The 25,872-nt window shown below is 42.3% G+C and overlaps 1 protein-coding gene and 1 long non-coding RNA gene across 2 annotated transcripts in view; one reads left to right on the plus strand and one right to left on the minus strand.

Moving 5' to 3' along the window:
- The window catches only part of LOC146798271 (uncharacterized), a 61,544-nt gene extending 46,730 nt beyond the window's left edge, over nt 1–14,814 (minus strand). The window contains exons 1-2 of the long non-coding RNA XR_014969138.1: nt 14,692–14,814; nt 13,989–14,046 (exon numbers count right to left, since the gene is read on the minus strand). This is a non-coding gene — a long non-coding RNA (uncharacterized LOC146798271). The remainder of the gene's footprint in view (nt 1–13,988; nt 14,047–14,691) is intronic.
- Nucleotides 1–25,872, plus strand: part of LOC146798270 (uncharacterized) — a 673,832-nt gene that overhangs the window by 89,683 nt on the left and 558,277 nt on the right. The window lies entirely within an intron of this gene.

The raw sequence follows: 25,872 nt of genomic DNA on the forward strand, positions 1-25,872 counted from the left end.
TATCTCCGGTCAGCCAATTGTCTCTGACATTCCTTGTCATAGTCCACAGTGGATTGTATAACAGTTGCACCTCCCTTATCTGCCTGTTTAATAGTTATACTATTGTCTGTCACAAGGGCCCTTGCTGCAGATCATACTCCCATTGAGAGGGAGGACTCTGGGTTACGCAATCCATCTACCTTCACTCCAACGAATAACATGGTCCCCCCAGAAGTATTGACTTTTGAAAAGGCAGTCCAGAAAGAAATGGTTACAATACGTCCCACTGACACATTGCATAACCTCTCCAATGCTGAGAAGTCTGCAGCAAGGGCCCTTGCGACAGACAATAGTATAACTATTAAACAGACAGATAAGGGAGGTGCAACTGTCATACAATCCACTGTGGACTATGACAAGGAATGTCAGAGACAATTGGCTGACCGGAGATATTACACCCCGATCACATTGGACCCTACTGACAGACTAAGGACCACCATCACCACTATGGTGGTCGAAGCCGAGAACAACGGCTGGATCACAAGGAATGAGGCAGAGTTCCTGTCCACAAAAAATCCAAGGACACCGTACTTTTATACGCTGCCCAAAATTCACAAAGGAACTACACCAACCCCGGGTAGGCCCATCGTATCCGGGATCGGCTCAATCCTTGAGCGACTTTCGAGGTTTTGTGATCACTTTTTACAACCCTTAGTGAAACAAATACCCTCATATGTTAGAGATACGACTGACATCCTCCGCATTTTAGAAGAGACAGAAATCACCGAAGAGATAAACCTCTTGGTCACTCTAGATGTGGAGACTTTATATACAAATATACCTCAACAAGCGACCCTAACAGTCATGGAGACAGCCCTGTTAAGAGAGGAGTGGACATCACCAACACCAGTGTCCTTTATCATGGAATGCGCATCTCTCGCACTCACTGAAAATTACATTGAGTACCAGAAGAAACTATACCATCAATCCCAGGGTACTTCCATGGGAAATACCTTCGCTCCGAGTGTGGCCTGCCTCTACATGGCCTCATTTGAGTCAGAGGTCATCATGAGCCCAGAAAACCCCTTCAGAGAACACCTCATACTATGGAGGAGGTTCATCGATGACATTTTCATCCTCTGGAAGGGAGAGAGATCCTTATGCATTTTGCTCATGGATTAACACCAAGAACCCATATCTGAAATTTACACATACAGTGTCAGCGACTGAATTACCATTTTTAGATCTGATGGTAAGACTGGACAACTCGGAGCTGAGCACGACACTGTTTAGGAAACCTACGGATAGGAACAGCTTGCTCCTGTACAGTAGCCATCACCCTGGCACCCTAAAGAACAACTTACCAGTAGGTCAATTACTGAGGATCAGGAGAAATTGTAGTACACTGGAAGACTTAAAAAAAGAGGCGCAAACATTGGCTGATAACCTAGAACAACGTGGTTACCCCTCAAAAGAGATCAAAAAGTCAATGAAGAGGACTAGGAATAATCCTCTGGAAACACTACTCCAGGTAGTGACTAAAGAACAGACAGACACTCCGACGTGTGTTACTTCATACACACCAACATCATCTTCCCTTAAGAAAGTGATCAACAAACACTGGGGTATATTAAATACAGGAGATTTAACCATACCTGGGCCTAGATTTGCATTTAAAAGAACTCCGAATCTAAAAGACAAACTTATACACACCAGACCAGTGAAGGAGGCCTGGGTAACACAAAGTACATTATGGGGCCTCCCACCAGTCAAAGGTCACTTCCCTTGTGGTAATAGTACCACTTGTGGACAGACAACAAATACCAAAGAAGTGACCTTGAGGGACAATTTCACCTGGGAACTTAGACGACACACAAACTGCAACACCACAAATTGCATCTACCTTGTGACATGCCCTTGTGGCCTTGAATACGTAGGTATGACTCAGAGGGCAGTCAGGATACGAATAACAGAGCACAAAAGTAACATACGGTGCATGAAAACGACAACCAGGCTGTATACACACTATATGGAACACAAACACACCCCAGAATCATTGAGGTGGTTGGTCCTTGAAACTCACCCTAACATCACACAACGAACCCTGTTCAGAATTGAACAGAGATGGATACACCGTCTGTCCTCTGACTCCCTTGGGCTTAATGATGACATCCCGTGGGTGAGCTTAAGGTAAATTTTACACGAATACCTTAAGATATTTGGACCCCCATACACACAGGAGCAACTTATGAATTTTTAAGGGGTCTTACATAGTCCATGAGTATCCCTGGCAACGGTCAATATACACTTACTGACCCTTTCTCAACCCCCTACCTAATTTGTTCATAATACAACTATTAACGTTGATATATATCCCACATTATCACCTTCATAAGACTTCAACACCTGACATAGATAGTCATTCTTACTTAAGTAAACCCACTACAAAATGGCACCCACCGTAACTCTGACAACTTGGAGTTCTAACCGGACTTGCGTAGTCCATGAGTATCCCTGGCAACAGTGGTCGATATACACCCACTGACCCTTTTTCAACCCCCTACCTAATTTCTTCATAATACAACTATAAACGTTGATATATATCCCACATTATCACCATCATAAGACTCCAACACCTGACATAGAAAGTCATTCTTACTTAAGAAAACCCACTACAAAATGGCGCCCACCGTAACTCTGACAACTTGGAGTTCTAACCCGATCACATGGTCATGAATTCCAGACCAATCCGGATCAGAGTCCTTTACTACATAAAGGAAGTTGAAAGACACTCGGGTTGTTTCCAGCACTGGCGGTGACGGGTAGGTTACGAACCACCTCAGGCAACATGAAACTGAGTATCAATTGGCTGCAAGCGACGACGCTGCAATACTGAATATAACAATCTAACATTAGATTCATATATGTTTATGGGTTAATTAATGGTACTAGAGACCATCTAACACTAGATTTATCTAACATATTTCTGTGGGGTTGAATAATGATTCTAGAGAGAGGTGTTTTCACAATAAGTTTATCGAATTGCTGACACACGAACGTACCCAGATTTCCAAATGAGGTATACATAAGGACTCGATAAAATAGAGCTCCCGATTATCCAATGTAACAAGATTCTTAAGCGGTCTGTTTGACTCGCTATGTGCTAATGCGCGCTAGTTGTGCCTCCGCTCAGCCACTAGCAATGGCCACAATACTTGGCGATACCTTAATACATGATTATAACACTTGGCATTACCAATCAGGCTACCTTAGGACATGCAACCACTGCACCGTAGTATAGCTCAGACACTGCATCTTAAAGCTATAACAACCGCTTTTTAATTTCTTCTTTACTAACTAAGAGAGCGTTTGGATGCCTAGTACTCCTTGTTCCATCCACAACCTCCCACTACAACAAGATATTCCATGTTAGGAACAACATCCTATACCTGAATAGCCAAATCCTTTGCCATTTAACACGTGGATTTACGTTTATTTCACTTCACAGATAGCTAATGGGCTAGCCTGTGATACCGCCAAGAGCTGATTGAAGCACTAATACCTGTCGCTCTAGGTGAGTTTCACCTTAACAAAATCATTTGCTACTTATTCTCCTATGCGATGAATTAAATTGGTTATGCGATGTCTACCACTTAAGGGTCTAATGAATGACTATCACCACCCCTAGTCTTGATCACCCACTCAGGTGTTCACCTGCACTCTGACATAAACAATAACGGGCACAGCACTAGACTGATGTCATATGCCTCACGATGGTTTGGTTGGCTTGAGGTATGCACGGTTGCAGCCTTGAACATAAGCAAATATGATTCTGATGTGAATTTTGATATTCCCTTCTCCGCAGGTTGCTCCACTGCGACGATTGGCACATCTTAGTGGTGCCAGACCCGGATAGTGATAGTATCACCCTCTGTACACTGTAGATAGAAACACACACAGGTCCTGACGAAATGCCATGAGGGCATGAAACATGTCGACCACTAGAGTAGGAGACAGTTAGAGACAAATACAAGTCACACTAACTGTCCATCTTTCTCTAACTTTTTAATGAGGTGGACAGCTGTCCTAAATAAACACATTCAACAGACTATCCAACCTTTTTTAAACTCACTCTACTCATCTACACTCCTTCAGGCCCCTCGCACCCACGCACTCAACGGCAAGAAACAAAGATCTCCGCTAAAGAGCCCCTTCACGGGTGCCCGTCGGGCATTGCACCGCCGGCCCGACGAGGAGCAGGCCCAGATGATGTAGCATGACACCTTGCTTGCTGGGTGTGTGAGGGCATTAGTTCCGAATATGGGAACTCCCCTTCCCTACCTATAGGTTCCTTGAGTCCAATCAATATCGACGGATTTGAGAATTGACCCCACTAACAAATCATCCTCTTAAGGAACTGCATACCCTTTCTAAATATAGTCTATCCGGGGCATGTATGCTGGACCTCATGTAAAAGCCCTTCTGTCCTCCCCTTCTGTTAATAGACACCTGAGGAGCCTGCCAGCCCTGTCAGCCGCCTGGGTGAGTGCAACCATCAATAGCAGGCAGTTGCGGAGAGTGTGCCACCGGGTGCTTGCGGAAGCAGCCCAGCTTGGTTTGAGTGCGGCTTTCGAGCTTGCCTGGAAGGCACCACTCACCTGGGGATCCAGTTGGAAACGGCTGGGGACTGGGGGTGCCAAGGATTCGTGGCCTAGTCTAAAGACTGCAAATTCTGCAGTTTAAACCATGAGATCAAGGAAGATCAGGGTTGAATTAGCACCGTCAGTAAAAAGAAGTCGTCAGCCACCGAAAGAAAAGCTACGGGCACTCAGGCGAAGGGTAAGGAAGTCAAAGTCACAAAACATCAAGGAAAATCAAACCCCGCAACCTAATGAAGAACCATTAATTGATCTTTCAAAGCAAGTGGACACAACCAGAAGGCAGGGATCAAAGGGACATTTTTCGTACTCTAGGCATGCAACTTGCTTGAATCAACCTAAAATCCACACAAAATTTGCTTTCCTAAAAGATGCGGGAGCAGTGGTGTTCTCAACTAGTAACAAACTCATGGGCCTACAAACACCACTACTGTCCACTACTCCAACCAAGCGTGAAAAGTATCCTTTTACATTGGTCTCATCCTCAAATTCTCTTACAAAGGGGGATAGAGCCTCAGCAACCAGGCCGTGCGGACTTAAACGAGGGCATCTCCTGCTCCCAGGCAAGTAGCGGTATGCAGGGCATCTTTTCACAAAATAAACAGTCTGTGAAAAGTTCCATAACCTCCAGCAGCATAGGGATTCCTATTAGCACGCCAAAATCCAGCCACCAGCAAAAGAACACTTTGCCATCAGTCTCTTCAAAGATCCAAGAAGAAAAAGATAGCGAGCCACTCTCGTATTTAAAAACCCCGGAATGGGACGAGCGGTAATTGAGAATTTGACAGGAGGGTAACAAATCCAACTGAAGCAAAAGAAACGCCCACCTTTCTTGCTTGGCAATCCCTCCTGAGTATGGTCCAGCTATCAGCCGACGCATTACAACTGCAGTCTAACAAGATAGATATCCAACTCTCGGTTATTGAACACTATGGCAGTGTACGTAGCAGGGATTGATGGCCAGCTTGGAGAGCTAAATTCCCTTATAATAAGGGTGCAGGATAATACCTCTTTCACTCAAATTGAGTGCTCTTGCTCTAAAATCGTCGACAAACTGGCATTGGTCCCTTCAATGTTAAATGATCTATTAACAGAGGTGAAACAAAGCACACAACCTGGGAAACCTGCCAATCGTATAACAAAATTAGAAGGCTCTTCTATTCTCAACCTCATGGTGGATGACTCCATTTGTTCTAGAGATCAAATGGCCAACTTTAGCATGCAACCAGTATCCAACACAAACCTCCCAAAGGAACTCGACACCAAAAAAGGGCAGCCAACTTCTGGATCCCCCCAACGTGGGGGAAGGTGGACCAGAATCAAAAAAAGGAAACGCTAATAACAGACGCGCGCAAAAAAGAAAGGGACAGAATAAAAAAGCTACCGGACAGGTGCAACTCTATCCTCTATTTGAGTCCTTACCACGCCCGGACATCAAAGTGACGCAAAAAGTAACTGAGACCAAATGGGTGGACGAGGAAAAAGGAGCAGCGTACCATTTAGATCCGACTTGTGCAAGGCCAGGTAAACAACCTACTGTGACCACTCAAATTCTAACAGTAGCAAGTATCCCTAAGGAACCCCACAATATACTACCAGTACAGCAAGCAACCACCTCAAAGTTTACGACCAGTCAAACAGAGGTATCAGTCAACCAAAAAATGCTACCCCAAACAGCCTTGTCTTAAGGGATAGAAATAACTTTCAGAATGAGCTACCTGTCGTGAAAATCGGGAACAACGTCTCTACGCAGACTAAAAAATTATCAATTACAAAGCTGATTGTGGACCCAGTTTCGACATCTTCCATCAGCGTTCAACCCATTACATCCCTCGCAGGACTCTGCGAACGTTACAGTGCTGAGCTTTAGCCCGCACGATAACATTCCCAAGGTACTAGACCATGCTAAAACAAGTTCCAACTTGGAAAGCCTTTGGACTGAAGCAAAAACTGATCCAATTAACACCTCAGTTTTCATCCTGATCCTGAAATATGTATCTAGAGGCAGATATGGTGTCCTAAACAGGGGAATTATTCTTAGACTGTTGGCAACTATTCCAAATCTATGCTATATTACAACAAAAGACCTGGCCGCAATACAATTTGAGAACTCGGAGGCAGCACCTGGAGGTGAAGTAACTAGGGCCACGTGTTATTCAAGTGATATTGCAGAAAGAATCTTTGCAGAAGGTCCTGCATTTCAAAAAATGGTGAATAACGGTTATCCCCGTTCACACGATAGGATACCCCCTGCCCCTGCTACCACAAAGACAAAAAGGGCTAACAGATATGCGGAAGGATGAAACCACCACGGTACTAAAGGGAGCAAAGAGCTACACAGGCACAGTGTGTTCTCAAGTAAATTCCACTAAGTCTTAGAACAGGCTGCCCGTGAAAAACCACAAAAAGTCATTAAAGATATAGTAATACTTACTCCAATTTCACCATGACAAAATCCAGCTCGAATGAACCAAAAAGGGCCGAACACCAGAACGCTGCGTATGTGCTCTTGGAACATAAATGGCCTAAACTCCAAATTAGCTGATCCAGAGTTGCATACCTATTTAGCGTCCTTGGATATAATTTTCCTCCAGGAAACGTGGCAAGTGGAACCTGTCTATATACAAGGATACATAGGCTTCTTCACACCAGCTATAAAACAAGCAAAGCATGGGGATCCGTCAGGTGGGCTGGCAACATCTATTTCGTAGGCTTGTGGAGCCTCAGGAACAGCTCTAGACTTCAAAGCCACAGGAATGAATGCTACCATATGTACTATAAACATCAAAGATGTTGAGACAGAAGTTATTTTGATCAATACTTACATTCACCCCAAAAACAGACTTAGTGGTAGTAAAAAGTTAGTGCACAAACTAACGAGATTGTTGGAGACTGAGTGTACGACCCACTTTATAATATCTGGGTATTTCAATCTATACTTGATGGGCTCTTCGGCGAGTGATCTATTAACCTCCCAATCTGCACTTTGGGAAATACCGGACCAGTGCAGCAGCAACACTAGGGAAATGGACGAAAACTGGTTGCCAACTCCTGGATGATCTTGAACATCTATCTCCTTAGGGCCTTAAATGGTAGGTTTCAAACAGATAACCCACCTAATGCTATATTTCATTCAAATAATACTAGTTCGTGTTTGAACTATGCATTTGTCTCCCTGACTATATTTCAGCACATTTGCTCATTTCAAATTAAGGATAGATCCGGCAGTGACCATTTTCCACAAGAAGTTAAATTTTCTCCATATATTGCCCGTTCAATTCACATAAGGGAGATAACAGATAAAACCGATCTAATAAATTGTATTATTAAGAGCACTACGGTTGGGCTTGCCCAATTGCACGAAGCTGTAATGGATACGCTCCAGGAAATTTCAAGCAGTGAAAGTACAGCAGTAAACATGTGGGAAAGACTCTGGAATACATCATTAAAAGCATTCTAAACCAATAAAATCCAAAGGTGACAGCAAAATATATAAAGAAGCCTCCACTGTAAAACATGATATCAGATTTTGGGAATATAAACTTGAATTAACAATGCACTTACGACACTTAGGAGAAAGCTGGTAGACTAAATAGCCTTTGCAGCACTGAAGTCAAACAAAAAACTAACCAAAAAGAAAGCTAAAATGGAGAATTTAAGGAGACAAAGACATGATCTATGGGCCAAACTATACTGCAATATAAAATGTAAAGATGGCACTAGATTCTGGACCCCAGTAAACCAACTCCTGAACCCAGACAATAGAGGAGTAAATATACATATCAGAGGCTTCGTGGGTCCGCTACTAAATAACCTACTTTAATGAACCATCAGAAGAATATTCAGAGACGAACCTTCAGGTAATTCCATCAAACAGGCGGTATAAGGGCTTGTCTAACTCAAATACAGAAACCAATAACAAACAGATAATGAAAGGACGGAAAAAGGGAGCTCTGGGCCCAAATTGTGTACCCCCTGCAGTCTTCAAATATAAGCTAGACTTTTCGGCCGAAACTCTGGCACCAGTATTCACTGAAGTTAGGAGCACACAAATTATTCCTGCGTCCTGGAAGAGGGCGATCATATCTCCCATATTTAAAGGAGGGAATAGATCCGCCCGTCAAACTATCGGCTTATAACATTTGGCAGTATTTGGCATCAACATGGATGTTGATGCCAAATACTTCGCTGGAACTGTCTTTGGAGAGTTGACATCATGGTCTTCTAATAATAACATAATTCCATACAACCAGACAGAGTTCATAAAATCCACTGGCACAATCACAAACATCTTGGCAATTTCTTTACTTATGGACTCTGCCCAGGCATCCAAATCTCTAATATACTTCTGTTATACTGACTTTAAATCAGCCTTCGACTGTGTAGACCAAGGGAAACTGTGGCAGAAGTTAGCAAGTTGTGGGTGTATCACAGAATCTCTTACACATGTTAATAATGCTACATATTCAACAAATGGGTTCATATCAAAATAGGAGCAGGCTCACATCTTTCTTGGAAAATTCAAACCACCCGAGGCCTAAAACAAGGCTGTGTTTTGGCATCAACCCTATTTAATCTTTTCTTGGCGCACATGCCGGAAGCATTGCAATCATGCAACCCTCATGCCCCAAAATTAGGGGCATAACTGATTTCAATCTTCTTGTATGCCGATGACGTAGTATTGGTGAGCCGCACTCTGGTGGGTCTCCAACGACGCCTTGACACAATGACGACTTATTCGCAAACCAACGGTTTGCAGATCCACTTTGGCTAAACTAAAACCATGTGCTATGACGTCAAGAAAACACAAACACAGGCTTGGTTCATGGGTAATGAGCAGCTGAAAATGCAGTTGAATACAAATACCATGAAGTAATTATTGACAATAAATTGAATTTTATTGCGCAGAAGGAGGCAATCAAAAAGAAAGGCTTGGTTCTAGTTGCAGCATTTAAAAACTTGAAGAAAAATGTAGCTGGACCTGTTTTGACCCCACTACTGGAAGTTGTAAGAGCAAAACTCCTCCCAACAATTTCATATGGAAGTGAGGCTTTAAGAGGGCAGGTTGCAATTACTCTGGTTAATGACGTCTGCCAAGCTTATATAATTATATTCTCCTTGCCAAGTTGCATCTCCCCGGCTCAGATAAGCCTAGAATTTGGACAGGTCAAGCAATCACTAGCCAGACGCTGCACATGCATAATATGCTTGAACAAAATCAGGAAAGCTGAATCATATCCATTGAATCATATGTTGTGGGACAAACTACAGCATCGTCCTAAATCACCAGGTAGAGTCTTATAGGTTTTTGACCAGCTTTGGGAAATGTCAATTGACCTACAGGCCTTTAAGCGTTTGGTAAAGAAGTCTCTTAAAATGTATTCAGCTACAGAAGATAAAGCCTCATTTGCACAGAGGGCACATGGGTGGATGACATTAAACAATTACAAGTCTATCGCACCACAAGTTACCCAGTTTTTATTGAGCAGCAGTTTTTAAGATACCGGCTGGGGTTATTTGCAATCAACTAACACATGGCACCTTGGCTGCGCGGTAATCTACCTGTCACTTGTCGCCTTTATGGGAGTTGCAAGGAGGACATTTTCCATTTGGTTTGCTCCTGTAATACTGTAACGGCAGAAAGGAAACAACCGTTAACTAAGGCTTTTAACCAAAGAGGAATACGAACAAGAAGACAGGCAATCTTAGCCTGTTTTGACCCAGGGGACCTGCAGTTAAATTGTCGTTTTGTCACATTTCTGCTAAAAGTGGAGCAAAGACTAAAGAACACGTAAATTGTTAAGCACAGTTGATATAAGAAACAATTCAATGGTTATATCCTCTAGGAACAATAAAGAGTTCCTCAATACACTATTAGGGGCAGACCCATTGACTTTTACTGAATAACCCTAAGGCTGATTAATGAACGGAAGTACTTTCCTTGAGTGTTCTCTTAACCTTAAAATTTTGACCTCCACTTGCCTCTTACTATTAGAAATATTTTATATTGACACTAAAGATTTTACCATTTGAATTTAACTGTGTTTCACCATGAATTTGTTTTATCATGCAAATGTAGAAGTTACTATCGAATGGTTATATTAACTTTTAGGCAGTTGGGGGTGGATTGGTTGTTCGTTGGCAAACATGCAAATTGAAATGTTCTTGTGCACTAGCATCCCTAACTTTAAAGTTGCGACTATCTGATTTCTTTTTAGCTGTTAAATTTAAAAAAATTGAATTGAAAGATTTGATCAATTAATTTTTTTAACTTACTATGTAAACATGTATTAACTTGTATATTTATTGCAATGGTTTTAAGTAACCACGCAATTGTCTAAATAAACTTAAACGTAAACTGTACAAGACGGCACTCCCAAGCTGAATGTAGAAAGTTAGCCCCACTGGCGATACAGCGAGGGTAATAATCTAGATGAGTAAAGGGTCATGGTATGCATGTCTCTGGGAGTAAGCGAAGTCCTGTGGAGGAAGTTGTAGTGCACAGCTTAAAGCGGGCACTACAAGAGATTGTGTGGGTTAGTTAGTTAACTCTTGTCCAGTCCCCATCATCCAACAGGATGTCCAAGTCCAGGTCCCAGGCTGTGGGCACCAGTTAGTGTCGCCGCCGCGTTCACTTGCATAGGCCTGTACAACAGTGCAATCATGTGACCCGAGCCACAGGTAATTTGGATCCCAAGCGTAGGCGAAGGACTTGGTACTGCAGGGTAAGTTGGCCACGCCCTTCTGGTTATATCGCCTAGGCCGGCATGATGTAAAAAACTACTAGGTCCGAGCGCGAACTCTTGGCTAGCCTCCTCGATGGAGATGTAGGTCTCCCTATTGTATAAGTCACCAAGATAGACACACCCTCTGTCCTGCCACGTCTGAAAGGACAAATTTCCATTATCTTTCTAGCTGATTTCACTGTCCAGACCAGGAGTTCTCTGTGGAATGGGACCTATTTCAGAACAACCTCACAAAACGATGTCACATTAGGGCCGTTTGTCAGGCTATGTATGGGAGGTCCTTAGAGACCCCCTCTGCCCTCCATCAGCAGTTCTCGTAGACGCTTCACCCCTACTCTATCAACCAGGAGGCGTTTCTCCCAGGTCTTGGACAGTTCAAGCAAACAAGCTGTCAATTAAGGAGAGCAGTACTGTATTCCAAAAGGCCACCGATGACCTCAGTGCTTTCAGCACCCTGTCCACATTGAGGCGTAATTATAGTGTTCGGAAGTGCGCAACTAGAATACCTAGATATCTAAATTGTGTTAATTCCCATCTTATGCCCAGAACCGGTAACCGGTTCACGGCCGTGCCAACTAGTGAGGCCAGCGGGAATAGCAGGGACTTGTTGAGATTAAGCTGGAGGCCAGACAGGTTACCAAAGTCATTCAGCAGCTATAACAGTCTTGGCAAAGCAGCACAGCTGAGGAGAGGTAAAATAAGGCATCATTAGCGTAAAGCGAGATGACATGTCTGACAACCCCAAGGTTTATGCCCCAGTCCTTCATCTCTCTGTATGAATATATTGTCTAGGGCAAGGGCAAACGAGAGCGGTGACAACAGATATCCCTACCGCGTACCTAGACCCAGCATGCATGCCTGCCTCCGAACATCTCTGCCCTACCCACTCACTTGCACTTGGTTCTGCATAGAGGAGACGGATCCACTCACAGAACCGCAGGCCAATGCCCATAAAACCCAACACCTGGATCAAGTAGCCCCAGTCCACTGTGTTGAACGCTTTTTCCAGAATTACTGCAACCCGCGCCATCTTCTCATAGTGTTGTACCTAGTGAAGAATATGAGACAGTCGCCAAAGATTTATGCCAGCACTTCTTCCCGGAAAGAAATTACATTGGCCTTTGTGGACTAGGTGCGCCATATGGGGCATCAGTCAGTTGGTCAGTAACTTGCAAAGGACCTTCACGTCCGAATTTGTCATCGTGAGGGGCATGTACACTGCGAGGTTGTCTACCTCCCCTCCTGGTTTAAGGAGCATGCATATCTCGCCTTCCCACATAGGGCCTGAAATTAGTGCAATTTCACAGCATCCTGTATGCCAGCCACAAGTGTGGCCCATGTCTCCTGCAACCAGGTACACTGCTGCGGTGTGCCTTAGATTGGGTTCCACCGAGATGCTCACTAGGCAGGATCGGCCAGAGGCCGTAAGAGACAGACGAGGCTCGCAGCGCTGGAGGCCCAAGTAACCCTGCAGGCCAACACTGAGCCGAGTTTTGATGGCAAGCAGCAAAGCCCTAACCGGAAGGTTGGTCCCTGCTGCAGGTTAGCCAGCACTGTGGGCTGTTTACCCCCTGGGACTGCAGGCGGGTCGTGCCATCAAGAGGATAATTGCTCACACACCACTGCGACAAAGTGGGGCTGTATGAGCGGGCTCTCTGATGTTGGGCCTGGCGGTCTAGGGCTTCTTCTTCGGGCTCTATGCTCTGCATAAGCTGGGGGGGGGGGGGTGTCCCTCCTCCCCACTGATCCTGCCGTCCTCACCTGCTACCCATGTAATGCCAAAGGTGCCTCTCTAGCAGCAACAAACACAAGAAAAATTGTCGGTCTGAAAATATGATGATTAACTCTAACAAGTGGTTAAACTGAGTAGATTAGGGGAATCCTTGTAAAAAGGATAGAATCCCATCACCCACCAAAGTGACATGCGTCATCATTTGGGATTCCACTGGGTTACAAACCCTAGTGCATCTGAACGTTGCAACCTTCTCAAAAATTTAAGGGAGCTAACAGATGTTGAAGGGAGTCGCATGAGATGGAAACTGCAATAGTCCCTAGATGAGTTGCCTCAAATTCTTGTTTTGGGGTGATGATTGCAGTGCATGTGTATAAAAAAAAAGTGTTTTTAAAATTGGCTACCAAGATACTCAAAAATTTTAATAGGCGCTATCCTAGTGTCAAACCTAAAAACAGTGCGTATACAGTTTTAAACAAATAACTGTAAAAAAGTCCACAAGGATGGCAGGCCTACATGTTTCAGCCTGAGGATACTATGATCCTGGCTTTCATCAGGACCTTTAGAAGGAAATCGCTACTGCAAATGGTGTGCTATGTGTACAAAATAAGTAAGATCACAAACATCAAACGATTGTTTCAATACCACCTGTACCCTCCTGTGCGTGTAAAGTAGTGTTGACTGTCACAGGAGTTTAGGACGCAATCCTGAAAGAGAAGATATTAAAACCTCCTAAAAAAACGTTCAATATACTATTGTTAGAGAAACTCAGTGTAGGTGATGCCTTACTGGTGTCTCATACTACTTTAATGTATCATTTTCCCATTGGTGTAAATTATCAACCACATTTCTAAAACAAGTTATTGCACTTACACAGCTTTATGCGGGTGTGCTCCTCACCTGGCATCTGCTCCGGAAGTGAGGCACCGCTCTGTGTTAAGGTGCAAACATAAAAACCATATTAAAAGTCAAAAATTACTCTGAAAACTGGCTACCTTATTACATTAAAAAATTCTTGCCATACAATATGAGAGCCAGAGCCAAAGCCAAATCACAGGGAGCACCTTGGTGCAATGTCAAATCTTTTGGATCCCAATATGGGGCTCCGAAAATACCGTTCTTAATTTACACTAAGAGATGCATGAGAACGTCTTCGTGCTGCCCGGGATGTGTTTTTAGATAAAAGATATACACCCGGTATCCTCTCAACAGGTGCATTTAACTGTCATGGTTAATCTCCTAAAACCATTTGTTGTAATAATGCATTCATTTCTTTTTAGTTTTAAAGTTTTTTAGCCAAACAGATGCACTCAGCCGAGTGTATATGGTCATGTAAAAGCCAAACTCCTATGTTTTCATGCATATAACCGGAGTATGCCTCGATATACATTTTAACCCTCATTCAAGAGATCAACAAATAGAGTTCCAACCGACTCCTACTTATGAAAGTTATGAATGCACCGAAGTCTACAAACTCAGGCGCTAACGCTCTGATAAATAATGAAAGAAAAGGAAAGAAAGGAGCTCGGCTCAGCAATACTTAAAAAGAGTCTGCTCTTGAAATCAGATGCCATACCTGTCCGTCGGTACCCCTGGCGTGACTAGAGCTTGAAGAGGAGGTGCCCGACGGACGGTCTTTGCGATTTAAATAAGGACGGCCTCTCACCATTTTCGTTGTTTACCATCACGTAGCTACATGCACACCTCTTCTGCGTGTGCGTGCAGCGCCGACACAGCGTGTAATCAAGCTTGCCATCGCGCACGAATGACTGATGGGAATTGTAGTACTTTTTAGTCCCCGATGACGTTAACAAACCCGTACCGGCTGTTCATGGCCGATAGTGTATATTATTCCTGTTATTGTGAATTCCCGCAATAATGTAATGTATTTAAACCCGTGAGTCTAGCAACCTCCTAGTGTTGCTGCTGATGTACTTGGTTGTGAAAAAAACGCGAGAGACGGTGGACTATGACATAAGTGAACAGCAGAACTATTCTGTAAAGCGTATACATGAATAATAACATATATAAATAATAAATAATTCATTAGGGTAGTAATGTAATGTCATGATGTTTACAGCAACAAAAATGTTGACATTTAGAGATAAAGGTAAAACATCATTGTCTCATTTTAGATGATCAGTCAGTCAGTCAGTCAAAGGCTTTATTTCGATAAAATTTATCATAAAAGCATTACAATTAAAAAAAGAATTTGATTACAATTTCCCCTAAAAACATACTTTTTCAGTAAAAAATTATACATCATAAATATTTAAGAAACAGATTAAACATTTCCTTTTAGCCTTTTGCTTCTAATGGACCAAGCCCATGATAAAAAAATTTGAGAGAACACAGGCATACAAAGGTCGAGAATCAGACATTAAAATACGTAGCGCTTCAGTGTGGTGCCTGGTTCCCAGCGAGCGACACAATTGCTTTAGCCATCTACTTCTTGGGTGAGCATACTCCTTGCATTCAAACAAAAAGTGTGCTACAGACTCTTCTCTAAGTGTGCAAAAAGGACAAAATTCTGAAGTCTGTACTTGAGTTTTCCACCGAGAAGTAAAAGCACGAAGTGGAAGAGACCCGGTTCTGAATTTAAAATAGAGGGTCCTGTCGAAAGGTCTTTCAATAATATCCAAATAAGGTTCCCGGAGTGGCAAGTCCTTGAATTTCAAGAAGTCCTCCGTAAGTCTGCCCAAGGCACAGTTGGAATTCCGTTGGGTCGCGATCCAATTCCAGTATAAGTTCTTGAGTGTTGCTTTAGGAGGGGAAGACCTATTTTCCCAGGCTTCGCTTAGACCCAGATTACATAGGAGGGCTTTCATATCACTCAGCCATTTTATCTTGTACCACCCGGGAAGTGACATTACTTCGGAGAGACCCTTGGCATAATTTGCTAGCTCCGGCACTCTCCACAACCTAGCCCATAAGAGAAGGGGGCGAAGCTTTGCTAGGTCACTGATGGGGCGACAGCCTAAGTCCAGCAATAGTGGGATCATTGGAGTACCTTGGGGGAGTGACATGATCGCTCTATAGAACTTCCTCTCAGATCTTGTTAGGTCACTTTTGTTGTATGAGCCCCACAGTTCGGCCCCATAAAGAGCAGAACTGACTCCCCTGGCAGCATAGATTTCAATAACAGGGGCAATAGGTCTAAATGCACAGGAGCGCTGCTCCTTCAAAAGGGCCCCTGTTACCCTCTTGTGGGCTAACAGCATTTTGCTTAGATGGGGAGCCCACTGCATATTATGTGACAGACGGATGCCTAAATAGTCGAATGCGTCCACCCTCCCCAGGGGTGCGGCATTCAACTTTAGGGAGCGCACAGATTTTTTTGGGGGGGTTCATCACAAGGTACTTGGTTTTCTCGGTGTTAATTACCAGGCCCCTTTCTGCACAAAAGTGCTGGAAGTTGTTGAGCAGTTTTTGGAGGCCCATCGGGGATTTGGACAATAAGAGCGTATCATCCGCAAAGAGGAGGGTGGGAATACGCTCCCCCGCCAGGGATGGTTCATCTGAAGGATCTTTCAGCAGATGCTTTGATAGAGATCAGGGTGTGTATAATATTCCCACTACCACGGATAGAGTAATCTCACAGTTACACGCACATGCATACATCATACGCTAGGGCCCATTTCACTACACTAACATACGCTCAAATACTCTACCAGCAATAAACCTGTGGAAAGAAAACTCCTAATCACCCTGCATCTATATCGAGGTCGATAAGACCTGGTTTTTGTGACTGTCCTTAAACATAATCTATACAACATATACAGCAATGATCAAAAATGTAAACCCAATAATTGACAAAGAATATCCAACACCATGTTTAAAATTATATTGCTTTATCTAAATTAGTCAAAGGAAATCAATCAGAGTAAATCATTTTCTCATAGTTACCTATTCTAGCTAAATGTCAGAACGAGTCAGGACAAGTCTCTCGGTAAATGTCTCTCAAGACGAAGTCCCTTCAGCATCGATCCTCAGCAACGCAGATTCGGTAAGCGGCAAAGGCAAATGGCAAGTGGCAAAAAACCCTCTCTAGGCTAACATTTCTTATAGTGTCTAAAACAATGGAAAGATACATTGGAAACATAGAAAAAGTTGTAATGTCCGCCGGACCTGCTGAGCAGAGCGAGAAGGAAAGGATGTAACATCGCTACATTTGAAAATCTCCGCTCAGGAAAAGTTCACAAAATAAAGACTACGGAACAGGAACCAAGAAATAAAATGTATCTGGTTAGTTCTACTTCTCCTCAGCAATCGAGCCACAGTTCACAGTCTTCCTCTAAGGCTCCTTTGTTTCCCAAGGCTGCCAAGGACATTTTCATTTCACTTGGAGATCTCCCAAAACTGCTGCTGTCCTCATGGAAAGTTTTCAAACAAGCAAGCAAGGACCATGGTCAGTTAGCTTCAGGACCATTTCCAGCAGGGGTCTCCCTCGTCACAGTTTTCATATTATAAATCACAGCCAGGCTTACAAATCGGCCATCTTTTCTAGGCCACCATAGGCCTCAATAGACCATCTTAATTAAAGAGACAAAAACAATCGTTACTACAGCATAGTGATTAAACAGTGTTAACCCCACTAATACCCTTATGTGTATGTATTTATCTAGCTCTTGCAACATAGAAAAGCATTAATTCGGAAAGCGTTTTGTGCTCAAAAATAAACAGCACATAGCAACGTTTAAACACGAAAACACGCACATTATAATTAATCAGCACGTTTATGCGTACCCTCGTGTAACTCTCTCTCTTGTTAAGACAAATGGATTGATTTATATAAACACACTTGCACAAGACAAATAATTAATTATTAATTATTAATAAATTAGTACAACGAATAGACATGCCAGAGCTTCAAAAGACACTGAATTTTCAAACTGAAAACTCCGCTCCAGCAATCCCCCCTTTGGTGATTTTATCACCAAATAAACCCAAAAAAAAAATTAGTGAAAATTTAGTCCCATTTTAGGAGAAATCGGAAATGTCTTTTTCTCCTTGTACAACATTACACACCAGTCACTCTTTCATCATCCCTCTTTGTCTCTAAATAAACACTCTCCCTCAATTCCTCCAATTCAATTTCTTGCGGCTCTTTTCAACCTCTTGTTTTTCTTTTCTTTATTCAACTTCTTTTCCCCTCCCCTGTTTTTACAACACACACACACCAATCTCAATATCAATAAAGCAACAATCATACAAGTTAAAGGAAACAATATTCTACCTATAATAGTACTACCTATTTTTGCAATAAAATCCTTAACAGCTATCATTTTATTAGCTATTTTAGTCCATAAACTCTCAGCTTCAAGTGGTACTAATTCTTCATGCAAATCAGTAATATTTTTGATATAGACCTTCAGGTCTTTACTTTCGTCTGGAATGTAAGTGCAACAATGTTGAACTTTCAGCATTCCACAGACTCCACCCTCCTTGGCCAATAGAATATCAAGGGCAAGTCGATTTTGCATAGACATGGCACGTACGGCACTTAATTCTGTATTCACCAAAAGAAACCCTCCTGCGGTATTTGTCGATAAGCGATCAACCACTGTGGACAGTTTCCGAATTCCATAAGCATTTAAAGAAATTCCCACTGCTGGAATCAAAACCCCAAAAATGTCACCTACAATTTCAGACCAAGTTTCTCTCTTAAAACGCATTAGTAAGTTAATATCTTCTACCTTTCTTATCTTATCTATATGAACAATTTTCGGAAAAACCAGGCCCACATAACACGTGCCATACCAATGGTCAGGCAACTTGTAATAAGCCTTGTTCCCACAAACATAGTACACTCCTGGAAAAATTGTATCTTCTCCACCTCTGAAACCCCAACCTGTTGCAATGAAGTATGTATCATGGCACTCCCTAGTCCCAACAAAATATGTATCATATTGGGATTTCCTTCTCGTAATGCAAAGTTTACCCTTCTGCGATGCATCTAGAGCTAAAGTTGGACTAGCCCCATTTTTCAACTCTTCTCCCATCTCAATGTCCCAAATTGTCTCACTCACTTTATATTTTCCCGCTTTCTCATGCATGTTCAATCTCCTTTCCTCTACCATATCCAGGAAAGCTTTCTCTTCTCCTTTCAGACTGCAAGTTAAATTATTCTTAAAAATGTAATCTAATGTTAATCCTTTTTTCTTCAATAAAAATCTCACCAAAAGTGTTAGCTTCTTTAGCTGGATTCAGCTCTTTGTTCATTGGCAAATGTCCAAAAATACTATCTCTGTTAGACATCTTATAATCTACTTTCCCTAACAAATAAAAAACACTACTTAAAATACTACAAGAAATACCATATGTAGCTGGTAAATGGTGATAAGTAACACCCTCTGAAACGGATGCAGGTAATTGCATACAAACGTAGCAATCCCTCACTTCCATTGTTTTCACATATTCATATAACAATTTTGAAAAAACATTACTAGAAAAATTATTAATTGACCTATCTTTGTGTATGTAAGTATTACTTATTCTAATCAGAACTACTTTTTGTGAATTCTTCTCTATATTTGTCGCATTTTCTGTATGCATCTCAAATTCAACTTTAAAAGTAACTAACAACATTAAAACACCCCATAGAAGCATTAATAATCCAGTACAGCAGCAGCACATCCTACACCACCTCTTAAAGAAGGCACATCTATTCTGATTATTCTCTATGTTAGCCATTTTACTATTTTGCTTTAACCTCTACTACTCCACTACTGAAATTGGAACTTTCAAATTCTTCAACGATTGTTTCAAACTTTTCTTCTCCAGTTTCTCCAAAAGATCTTTTCGTTCACTCAATCCAAGTGAATCCTTCTTTTATTCAGTTTGGATACTTGTCATTCTTTACTTCAATTTCTTCAACATCAAATTGTATTAGATCTCCAACATCAAAATCCTCAGTATCTGACTCTTCTCCAATGTCAGTCAAGAGTACTTTCAGGATTTCACCAGTATCTTCCTCAACCACTTCTCTCAAGATCTCTTCCGGATTATCTCGAGTCACTGTTTCTTCTTTTCCTTCTTCAGACAGTGCCACATAAGACCATTCCGGTGATCTGTACTTTTGGTTGGGTCTTCTTACTCTTTTTATTTCTACTGGTTCTTTTGATTCCTTTGATTCTTCTCCTTCAGCTTTTGAACTTTGACTCGATACTTTATTCACTTGTTCAGCTTTCGATGTGTTTGCTCTTATTATTCTGTATCTCAGCCTCTTAACTCTGTTGTTAGGCCATCGATCTCCTTTCACAACCTTTTTCGGCTTTACTTCTTTATCACTCCTTTCTCCAATCCAAGTTCTCTTTCTCAGAACTCGACCCTCTGTTTGTTCATTCTCATCATCCAATTCTGTTTCAAGTGCCTTCTGTTTTCGTTTTATAGCAGTTTTCTTTTTCTCCACAGATTTTTTCACCACTATTTGAGACTTCCCTACTCCTGTCCCTCCTCGGGTCTCCGACACGCAATCTTCTTGCTGTCTACTTGTCCCTTCACCTAGCTCGTCATGAATGTTCCCTACACCTCCTCGGGGGTCTTCCGCAATCTGTCCCTCTCTATCTTCTCCTGACCCTGCTTCTTCAAGTATAATCTCAAGTGGTTCTTCAATCTCCTCCTCTTCTGATTCAGGAGTAGTCTCTGTGTGATTTCTCTTTTCTTTTCTTTTTCCTTCACTGCTGTTTGAAACTTCAGGCTCTCTTACAGAATCTGATCTTCTCTCTGATACTCGCAGTGGTTCACTTGAAGCTCTTTCTACTTCTTTTCTCACTGATTCTGTATCTTCATCATCACTGGAATCTGACTCTTCAAAATACTCTTTACCAGTCCCTTCTTTTGGGTTTGGAACTCTCAGAGTATGACTTGCATGTACCCAGTGCTTCACTCCAGCACACTTTACTGCAGTCGTCGTAGTCAGAATAACTTGTCTCGGCCTTCCCCACCTTGGAATCAAGCAATTTCTTCTTCTGTGTACCTTAATCCTCACCCAGTCTCCTGGACTCAGATCATGGGCTTGCTTCTTCTCAAGTGTGGTAGCTTCTTCTCCAACCTGGTGAAACACAGAATGAACTGCGTCAGCCAGGCCTTTACAGTAATCCAAAATCATGTCATCAGTTATTGTCACCAATTTATTGACAGGCACGAATGCATGGCGCATTGCACGTCCCATGATTATTTCGTGCGGACTCAAACCAGTAGTTCTATCTGGAGTAGATCTCATAGTCATCAGAACTAGAGGTAAAACGTCTGGCCATTTCATGCCAGTGGCTAAGCACATTTTTCCAATCCTATTCTTGATTGTGCCATTAATCTGCTCAACCACACCAGAAGCCTCTGGTCGGTATGCACAATGTAGCTTCTGCTGTATTTTCAATGCTTCACAAATTAAACCCATAAGCTCATTTTGAAAGTGTCCACCTCTATCAGACTCAACTGTTACTGGAAACCCGTACCTAGGAATCAACTCCCTTAACAGTAACTTTGCCACTGTTAATCCATCATTGCTTCTAGTCGGGTAAGCTTCCACCCACCTTGAAAACAAACAGACTACCACCAAAACATACCTCAGTCTGTTTACTTGGGGCATTTCAATGAAATCAATTTGCATTCTTGTAAAAGGACCTCCTTCTCTGCCTATTGTCCCCAGACTCACCACTGTCTTTTTTCCAGTGTTAAATTGCTGACAAACTAAACACCTTTGACAGATGCTTTCTGCAATTGTCCTGAACTTTGCATTGTACCAGGTCTGCTTGAACGACCTAACCATCGCATCCCTCCCCAAATGTCCCTGGCCATGATACATCCTTGCCATTGACGACAAGATGGAGTTGGGCATTACTGGTCTGCCATCTCTGTAGACCCAAACATTGTCTGTTTCTCTTGGAGCACATCCTGCCTTAATCCAATCTTTTTTCTCTTCCTCTCCTGCCTCATCTTGCAACTGTTTCACTTCATCCCATGTCTCTAAGACATTAGTAAACATCACAGAGAGTAAAGACATTTCCCCCTCTCGGTCCCGATTGATGGACTGATTTGTCTTGGCACAGTATTGAGCAACATCGTTGGCATAACGGTTTCCGACCGTTATAAAATCCTCTCCTTGTCCATGGGCAGCACATTTTACAACTGCTAACTCCTTAGGCAGCTGTATCGCCTCAAGCAATTTACCAATCATTTCAGCATTCTTTATCGGAGTTCAACCCGATGTCAAGAAACCTCTTTGTAGCCAAAGCTGGCCAAAGTCATGCACCACTCCAAATCCATACTGACTATCAGTCATTACAGTTGTCCTCAAATCTTTCCCAATTTCGCAAGCTTTTGTCAATGCCACCAATTCAGCAACTTGCGCAGATTTCACTCCTTTCAATGGTGAGGCTTCCATGACCTCTGAAACTTTGCATACCGCATATGCTGCACATAGCACACCATTATCATTTCTCAGGCATGATCCATCCACAAACAACACATGATCACTCTCATCCAAGGGTAGATCCTTTATGTCTGGTCTCGGTTTTGTACAGTAATCCAACACATCCAAACAATCATGATCATCTTCCATCTTCACACCTACATTTTCAATATCTGGCAAAAGTGTCGCTGGATTCACATTTACACATCTCTCAAGAGTCACATTTGATGCTCCCAGAATCACTTTTTCATATTTAGTCAACCGACTATGTGACATGTACTGAGTTCTGCTTCTTGTCAAAAGAATTGCCACATTGTGAGGTACGAATACCCTTACAGGATATCCCATTATGATTCCCTCACTCTGTTCCAGGCTTCTGCATGTTGCTGCCACAGATTTCAGACAACCTGGTAAACCCACAGCTACAGGGTCAAGTGTCGATGAGAAGTACGCAATAGGCCTTCTCAGTAATCCATGCTTCTGAATTAACACTGAAAGTGCACATCCATTCCTCTCACTGCAGTACAACTCAAATTCTTTCTCATAGTCAGGCATACCCAAAGCTGGAGCCTCACACATTCTATTTTTGAGCTCTTCAAATGCTGCCATTTGTTCTGCATCTAGATTCAATGGATCTGTCATTTCACTTTTTGTCAGTTTAATCAATGGCTTTGCTATCAGCGAAAAATTAACTATCCACTGACGACAATAACCCACCATACCCAGGAACATTCTCACTTCTCTCTGGGTTTTTGGAGCTTTCATTTCTCTGATTATTCTGATCCTGTCATCAGTCACTTTTCTCAGACCCTTTTCAATATTGTGTCCAAGATAATGCACCTCTTTCCTGCAAAATTGCAATTTGGCTGGAGATACCTTTAACCCTCCATCTGCCAGATGATTCAGTAAAGCTATGGTATCTACTTCACAAGCTTCACGTGTCTTTGATGCCACTAGTAGGTCATCAATATACTGCACTAGCACTGAACTCTCGGGCATGATCAAACTTTCCAACGATTTCTTCAATAACTGATTGAATATCGAAGGACTCTCCGTATACCCCTGTGGGATACGACACCATGCTAAAATACGCTGGCCAAACCTAAATGCAAAAATCGGCTGGCTATCATGATGCAATGGAATTGAAAAAAACGCATGACACAAATCAATCACTGTATACCACTCAGCATCATGTGGAATTTGATACAGGATCACTGATGGATTTGGCACAATAGGACAACATGCCACCACAATTTGATTAACTTTTCTCAAATCCTGTACGATCCTAAATTTCCCATTAGGCTTTTTTAGTCCCATTATCGGTGAATTACACGGACTACTCAGTAGTTCTCTCAGGACTCCTTGCTGAATCATTTTCTCAATTATAGGAGTTATTCCTTCAATTATTTCTGGTGTCATTTTGTACTGAGGAATGTTAGGATATGTGATTCCCTCTTTCACTGCAATTTTCACTGGATCTACATTATTCATCAATCCCACATCCTCTCCAGTAAAATCCCAAACTGCCCTTTTCACTGTGTCTCTTAGTTCTCGAGGCAAATCCTCCGGATCAAACACAGCAAATGCACCAATTAACTCACTTTCTCTATTCTCTAGAGTCACTCGGTACAAAACATCCTCATCTGGTGTCTCAAAAGCTATTCCATCCGGTGTACAAAAAATTGTACAGTTCATTTTGCATAACAAGTCCCTACCTAACAAGTTCACTGGACTCGTGTCACAGACAATAAATCTGTGCATGTCTGAAAATTTCCCTATCTGTACACTCACTGGTTCAGTAAGACGTGTTCTGATTTGTGTATTGGCTACACCAACTACTTGGATTGCTTCATCCGAGAGAGGAAGATTTCTAACATCTGTTGACCTGACAGTTGATCTTGTCGCACCTGTGTCTACCAAAAAAGTAACACTCTCCTCATTTATTTTCCCATCCACAAATGGTCCTGCCTGGTCTATTTCTAGAGTTGCACCAAGTATGCACTCTTCCTCCTCTCTTCGGCACCGTCAATAATCACCCTCAGACTCACTCCCTTCACTCTTTAACAAGTACTGTTGTACTTTGTTAGAACGTCTTGGTTTGTTTACCTGCTCATCATTGTAGAATCCTGAATCCTGATTATACTTTTGTAACCCTCTATTCTGCGGCAAGGGCGGTTTTGGCTCTTGACTCTGCTGTCTCACAACTTTCTGTTGTTGCTGCTGTTGATTATTTCCTTCGTTCTGCACCTGTTGATTTAAGGGTTTATTTTCATTACTTGCTAATGGTGGATTAGGACATTCCGATCTCCAATGCCCCAATTGGCCACAGTTGTGACAAGGAAACTTTTTTTTCGCTTCCTCAAGACTTCCCTTTCCTTTCCCTGCATATCTAGGTCTATTCCCTGCATTGTTTCCTGGATTATTCGCTTGTTCCACTAACTGTGCTTCCTGTCTTTCCGCAACTTTCACTTGTGCCCACATTGCTTTCTCTTTCAGCTTTCTTTGTTTTGCTTCAATTTCATCACTGAAGTATTTTGCATGCCTCAGGATCTCATCTACTTTCTTACTCTGCCAATCCACTGTGTGCTCACGAATTCTCTCACCAATTTCAGGTCTAAGGCCATATACAAATCTGTATACAAAATGACTCAAATCTTTGTCACCCAGGTGTTCATCTCCACTGAATTGTTTAAATGCCAGTATCAGCCTCTCGTAAAAAGCATGAACTGATTCTTTCGCTTCCTGTTGTGTTCGATCTATTTTAACCCAGTCTGTCTCTTTTGCAGGTACTTTACTCTTCAGGTATACCATCACCTGATCATATTTTCTCATTACCTCTGGATCTGGTGCCCCTGTTCTTGGATCTCTTGGATATTCCTCAGTAGGCCAACTCACAACTATTTTACACTCAGTCCACAAGTCTGCTGGAACAATTATATCAAACAGACTATTCAGGTCAACCCACAGCACTTTTGACAATTTCACAAACCTATCTACCTGCCTATACCACTCGACGGGCTTTTCTCTCAATCGAGGGAAATCATTCGTAAATGATAAAATATCCTGTCTAGTCCATGGAACATGCACATATCCTCCTCCAGGTATTTCTCTCATAGGATAATTATCCACTTGTTTCTCTTTTTCTCTCACTGGAAATTCTGAATAAGTTGTTCTATCTTCAGATTCCTCTCTTTTCTTATACCACCTATCCTTCCACTTTTCTACATCACCCCATCTTCGCAATAATGCTACCATTTCCTTAATCTGTCCTGTTCTACCAGTAGCATTCAAATTTTCTATATCCTTCTCCGTAAAATCCATCCTGTAGGTTTTTTGTAAAGCCTT

This window comes from Triturus cristatus, chromosome 9 (genome assembly GCF_964204655.1).
Source record: "Triturus cristatus chromosome 9, aTriCri1.1, whole genome shotgun sequence".
Lineage (NCBI taxonomy): Eukaryota > Metazoa > Chordata > Amphibia > Caudata > Salamandridae > Triturus > Triturus cristatus.